This window comes from Lagenorhynchus albirostris, chromosome 10, assembly GCF_949774975.1.
Source record: "Lagenorhynchus albirostris chromosome 10, mLagAlb1.1, whole genome shotgun sequence".
Taxonomy (NCBI): domain Eukaryota; kingdom Metazoa; phylum Chordata; class Mammalia; order Artiodactyla; family Delphinidae; genus Lagenorhynchus; species Lagenorhynchus albirostris.
The window spans coordinates 38,277,489-38,283,975 of NC_083104.1; the positions used below are offsets into that span (position 1 = coordinate 38,277,489).

At 61.0% G+C, this 6,487-nt stretch overlaps 1 protein-coding gene across 5 annotated transcripts in view; it reads right to left on the reverse strand.

The window, feature by feature from the left end:
* The window catches only part of SEMA3F (semaphorin 3F), a 29,478-nt gene extending 25,100 nt beyond the window's left edge, over positions 1-4,378 (reverse strand). For 3 of the 5 annotated variants that reach the window (XM_060161808.1, XM_060161806.1, XM_060161805.1), the window contains exon 1: positions 3,866-4,376. The gene's annotated coding sequence lies outside the window, so the exon portion shown is untranslated. Of the gene's footprint in view, positions 1-3,865 lie in introns of all 5 variants that reach the window. The other 2 variants (XM_060161804.1, XM_060161807.1) reach the window with 2 other exon arrangements.
* Between the last annotated feature and the right edge of the window lie 2,109 nt (positions 4,379-6,487).

The following is a 6,487-nucleotide window of genomic DNA, read 5'->3' on the forward strand; positions in this document are numbered from 1 at the left end:
CTGGGCCCATGAATGGCTCAGTGTGAAAACCTCATATTCTTTCTTGTCCCAAACAATGGGTCTAAAGACCAGCCACTGAGTGCAGCCTAGGGTCACCAGGACTAATAGGCGCCATGGGAGACTCAAACCCTCCCTGCATCACAGCTTCCTGACTTCCATTCACAGTGCTCAGCTCAAGCAGGTGATCTTACAGCCCTCTCTAGTTCCCTTGCATCCACCCCCAACCCAACGGGCTGTTCCTTCCCTCTCCCACTTCAAGGAATGAGGGAAGAGATGGGTCCAGTCCTGCTGGCTCCAGCCAAATCTCTCCTTCTAGTATAGGAAAATCTGAACCTGATTATTGGGGTTGGGAGCATGAGGGAGTGGAGGATGAGTGAGACACACATAGATGGCCTAGAGTGAGAGAGAGACAGCAGCCAGAAAAGGAGAGTCAAAGAGCAGTAGGGTCTACTTTTACTGAAATCACAGCAGGAGGGATCCAGGTCAGACATACAGAAGGACTTCCTGCCAGGAAAATTTCCAGCTCTGCCTACAGAGGGCAAAGAAGGGGAGCGAGGACAGCCAGCAGGCCTGGGGCAGGGTCTGAGCCAGCCTCAGTGTCCCCTGCAGAACTCCCATACCCCCAGCAGGCCCAAGTTTCCATACAATGTTTTTCAAATATTGTCTCCCCAGGCAGACTGGCTGTTGGGTAAACGCAGCCCAGCACCAGTTGTCTGAACATATTGCTCCCTCCAGGCAAAAACCAGTGCCAACTTCCCAACCGCGCCCCCCCAACCAGATGCACTGGGGGTGGGGGCACCAAGAATGACAATGTGAGCCCCATCCCCCAGATCTGTCTGGCCTACTTCCTTCTCCCATGGGAGACAGGACCCCAGGCCCACTTCTAGGACCCTGAGGTGGGGGTGGGGTGTAAGAGGTAACGTGGCCTGTTAATCCCCTGCACTGGCTAACACATACTGAGGCAAGGCCCAGGCTCCACATCTGACTGTCCAACCCCACTCGACAGACCCTGATGCCCTCCCTAGCCCACCTCCCCCGAGACCTTGCCTCTCCTGCCAAGCAAACCACTGGTGGTTCCTCAGACAGGAAGTGCAGCTTCAGGCTGACTGACCCATTCCCCATGTGGTGCCCTCTGTGGGAACACCCTCTCCTGAGTGCCTGACACACCTCTCATGTTCCTTCCAAATCCCCCATCACAGGTGCTCCCTCCTAGGGAGGATGGCTGAAGGAAGGAGGGGAGAATTAGAACCAGTCCTTCCGCCAGTCTGCTGGGGCACAAAGCTGGTGCTGACTGAATGGCAGGCCCTGATGAGGCGGGCAGGCGGAAGAAAGGGCTGTGCAGCTACCAGCACCCTGAGGTTCACCTGGGAGGCCCCCACTAACAGTTGTGGATATACACACGTCCACACTTACATGCCCACACTCGTCCTTACAAGCATATGTTTGTTCAAGAACTTGACCTGCTAGTGGGGTGGGGCTCAAGGAAGCTGGGAGACACTGTCCTGGCTTGGGAAGGACAAGATGCAGGCTGGGTCCCTTAGAGAGCTTTGTTCCTCTGTATCAGGGGGCTCAGGGTGACTTGCCTCCTGTCCTCCCTGTGACCTCATTTCTCCTACAGCCATTTTCATGGTGACAAGGTCAGGGTCACCAAGGACAGTGGTGGAGTCCCCCAAGGTGTCCAGAAATAAGGAGGGCTTTGCTCCACTGGGCCCCTACAGGGACCTCCCACAATGCTTTGGCCCTTTAAAAGGGTGAATAGAGGATGTTCAAATCTGTTGGGGCCTCAGGCCCAAGTCTAGGCCCCCTCCTTGGCAGCCTGGGGGGTGGAGGAGAGAAGGAGAGGGAAGGAAAAAGAGGAAGAGAAGGACAGAGAGAGGAAAGGGGAGGGCATTTCCACAGTTGCTTCCCCTCTGCCAGCCCCTAGATGCATTCCACCCAGCCCCAGCCCCGGAGAAGCCCCCAGTCTGGCCCAGCCCAGGTGGGTGGACAGAGAAGGAACAGCCACCGCCACCTGGGAGCCCACCAGGAGGAGAGCAGAGAAGGAAGGAAGGAAGGAAAGAAGGCTGGCGGGAGGGAGCAAGGGAGGGAGGCAGGCGGGAGGGAGGAGGAGAGAGGGAGGAGAGAGGGAGGGACGGAGGAGAGACGTTCGAACAAAGAACCGAGGAGCTGGGGCTGGCAAGGGGTGCAGGGAAGGGGCGGCCAGACGAGGGGGTCTGGAGGCACCTGGGGGTGGGGCAGGGGGCTAGGAGGTCGTATTGTCCAGACTGATCCAGACTTCTCAGGCTTGGGGGGGTTGTGGGGGACAGCCTGCCTCAGGGAAGGAAGGTTGGCTCCTTCGAACTGAGAACAGCCTGGATGGAAGGGAGGCAGGAGCAGGGGCTGCGGGGGAACATGGTGAAGAAATTATTAACAGCACCCCACCCCCCACCTAGCTGCTCTCATACTCCCCCCAGCAGGCCAGAGCTCCTTCCTGACTCCTTGGCTTCCCCCTCCCCCAACACCCTATGGACCAGGAAGCGGAGACACACCAGCATAGCTAGGATTGAAACCCCCCCTTTCATGGCCAGGGTTTCCCAGTCAAGGTCACCTGGCTTCGCTCCATCTTCCCCTTCAAGGTATTCCTGGAGCGGCAGGGGTCTGAGGCTGGGTTCCTGGCCTCCTCTCCCCAACCCCCTGCACTTCTGGGCCTGGCTCCTTCAGAACTGAGGGGCAGCAACAGGGGTAGGCGTGCCCAGTGTCCTCACCTTCCAGGACACCTTACCCCAAGGGTCCAGGCACACTCCCTATGCAGCCTAGGAAAAGGCTCCAGCTCCATCCCACCCCCTGGACTGGAATGAGCCTACCAACCTCTGGGTGCAGTTTCCCTATCTCTCCAACTAGGACAGGGGCTTCTGGGAGACAATCTGTATGAATTCAGGACAGGAACCCCCAACCTCCAGAGCAGACACATGGGTGCCTTCATTCCCCCCCTCCCGCCTCCCCCAGGTGTTCATGGGCTGGTGTTCACAACACAGTTATCTCAAGAATTAGAAGTTATTTATCCAGCCAGGCCTCCAGACCTAGCTCCAGCTGACCCCTCCTGCCAGTCCTGCCTCATTCCTGGGCCACCTTGACACGTTCTGGTCCCACCTGCTCTAAGCAAGTCCACCTAGCTCCTAGTGTCCCCTGCCCACTTAACCACTGGGGCCCCAGCCTGCCCAGATCGGGGGCTTGACTGCAGGCTCTCCCAGCTCACTTACTCCCCACATACAGCAGGGCCCCTAATCCAAGCAAGACTCCCTGCTGGAAAACAAACCCAAACTAGCAGCAGGGGGTCAGGGGGCTGGCACAGAGCTGGGAGAAAAGCCTTGGGGCTGGCAGTCCTGCCCTGTTGATCTTGGAGACCCTCCACGTGGGGGCTGCCAGTATAGCGCTTCCCTTCCAGCAGACGATCCCCAGATCCGGACACTGAGGCAGGGCAGGCGTACCTACTGGGGAAGAACGCTGCCTGAGGCGTTAGTGGGAGAGCTCAGCCAGGAAAAAGGGCATGAGGCCTCCCGCTCCAGGAACAAGGCGGTGGAGGTGTATGGGAACACCCACCCATCCACCCAGAACCTTTCACAGAAAAAGTTGCTTTGCACACTGGTGACCCCGCAGGCCACATCCTCCACACATCTCCACATCGCTTCGATGCTGAGGGTCGGGGCAGCCCGGCCAGGTATAGGCACCCACTCGTCTGGTCACCCCTGCGTCCGCGGAAAGCCCCCTGGCTCTCTGAGCCCCAAGCCCCGGACACTTGCGCAGAGTTGCAGTGCCGCGGGTCCCAGAGGGATCGCGGGGTGGCCCGGCTGCCTGACCGCTCCCTCCCGGTTCCCGCCGCACTCACCTCTTCCACGGCGGAGGGGCCTGGGCTCCCGAGCAGCGGCGGCGGCGGCGGCAGCAGAGGGGCTCCCGGTTGAGCCGGTCCGCGCTAGCGGCCCCCCGGGGCCATGGCCCTGCCCGCGCCCTCTCGCCGCTGTGCCTGAGCCCGGGTCGGGGCCGCGGCCCCGGCTTAACAGGTTCTGCGGGCTTCGGGCGCGTCAGCAGTCGAGGCCCCGGGCCCCATCCCGGGCCATGGGAAGGCTCAGGGGCGTTCGGGGCCGCCTCCCCCCGGGTGGGCTGCGGGCGCCCCCTGGCCGGCGCGCCGAGGGCGCATTCCCCGGAGCGGGGCGCGGGCGACGGCGCGCGCTGGGCTTCGGGGAGCTACGCTCGGCTTGGCTCGGTGGCGCTGTGCTCGCCTGGTCTCTGGACTGGGGCCGGCCGGCCGCGCTGGGCTGCGCTCTGGGGTCACCGGACCGCGGCCGTACCCTCGCTCGCTCGCTTGCTCTGGTCTCGCGGCCGCCGGCGGGACGGGGCGCTCGGAGCCGCGCGGGGAGAGCCGGCAATTGGCCGCCCGTGGGCGACATTTGCATAGCGCGGCCCCGCCCCGTCCGCCCCGCCCGGCCCCACCCCCAGGGCGGGACCCGCCCGGCCGCCGTCCCGCCCCCTCTCCACCTGTCCGCGGGCTGGGCTCGATGCTCCCAGGCGGTGGGGCAGCCTGCGCCCAGGGAGGCTAATCGGCACTCCGCGCCCCCGCCCTGGCTTCGCAGGCGCCCCCGCCCCGCCCTGGCTTTGTCTATCCGTGGATACACCGCGCACACCGCGCCTGGTGTTTACCCGAGCACTCAACTCCCTGGCGGGAAGGGCAGGCGCGCCTGGGAGCAACGAGCCTGCGCTCACCTGCGCACCCCCTGCCGTGTCCCTCCTTCCCACTCGCTGCCCGCCATGCCTGGCCCAGCGTGAGACCCGCAGCTCAGGGCCCGGGACTGCCCGGGCCGCTCAGCAGGTGGCAGTGCAGCCCCTGGGACGGCTGGCATGGCGGGACCTGCCCGCCGCCTCCAGCCCAAGCCAGGTCAGCCTTACAGCTCCGTTCAACCGCTGTAGAGCTCCCTGAGACGCCCTCAGCAGCCGGTCCTATTTCAAGCCAGTAGCCCCACGGACCCACCCCCTTACAGTTCCATACCCCAGAGGAGCCGGATAGGGGTTCCTAAAAGGGACATTGGCTTTCAAATGGCCTCCTGATGAACTGAGGGCCCTGCAACTGATCCGAGGAAGGGACCCTCCAGCCAACCTAACCCTACTACCAAGGCCGTAGCCTCACCAGCCAGGACCACAGCCTCAGCCTGGCCCCATGCACTTTGCCAAGGTCCCAGTGGGCATAGGACCTCTTTGTCCTCCTTCTCCTCCCTCTTCTCCTATTCCCTCCCCTTCCTCCTCTCCCCTTTCTATTCTTTCCTCTCTCCTCCTCTGCCCTCCCCTTCTCTTCCCCCTCTTTCCTCTCCCCCTATTTTTCCTTGTCTGCTTCCTCCTTTCTCCTCCTTTCCTTCTCTTCCTCTACACTCCTCCTTTCTCTCTTCCTCCCTTGTTCCCCCTCTCCTCTCTCTTCCTTCTCCCTCTTCTCTTCCTGGCTAACAAGACATCTCTCACTCTGACCTATTGGCTGGTTGACTGCAAATGTAGGTTGGGGTGGGATGTTAGGGATCCTGCTGAGGGTCTCCTGACCCGGACTTGGACTTGGAGTGCTGGCGCACATGTTCCAAGCAGAGGCTGGCCACTGGATCTAAGGAAACACCAGCCTGCAGGGGTTTTTTTGTTTTTTGGCCGCACCATGTGGCATGCGGGATCTTAGTTCACTGACCAGGGATTGAACCCGTGCCCCCTGCATTCGGAGTGCAGAGTCTTAGCCACTGGACCACCAGGGAAGTCCCTTTGCTCTTTTTTTTTTTTTTTTTGGTTGCAGCCTGCAGTAATGGTGGCTGCAGTGACAGTGCCTGCATGTCTCTCACTGTCATGTCTCATTTAAAAACACTGTATCGGGTTTCCCTGGTGGCGCAGTGGTTGGGAGTCTGCCTGCCGATGCGGGGGACATGGGTTCGTGCCCCGGTCCGGGAGGATCCCACATGCCGCGGAGCAGCTGGGCCCGTGAGCCATGGCTGCTGGGCCTGCGCGTCCAGAGCCTGTGCTCTGCAACGGGAGAGGCCACAGCAGTGAGAGGCCCGCGTACCGCAAAAAACAAAAAACACTGTGTCGGGACTTCCCTGGTGGTGCAGTGGCTAAGAATCCGCCTGCCAATGCAGGAGACACGGGTTCGATCCTTGGTCTGGGAAGATCCCATATGCCGCGGAGCAAATAAGCTCGTGCGCCACAACCACTGAGCCTGCGCTCTAGAGCCCGTGAGCCACAACTACTGAGCTCGTGTGCTGCAACTACTGTAGCCCACACACCTGGAGCCTGTGCTCCACAACAAGAGAAGCCACCACAATGAGAAGCCCGTGCACCACAATGAAGAGTAGCCCCAGCTTGCTACCCCTAGAGAAAGCCCACGCGCAACAACGAAGACCCAATGCTGCCAAAAAATTGAAAAAATAAAAAAATAAAAATAAAATCACTCTGTCAGTCATTCCTCCTCATCCCCACTCCTCTGTACCAG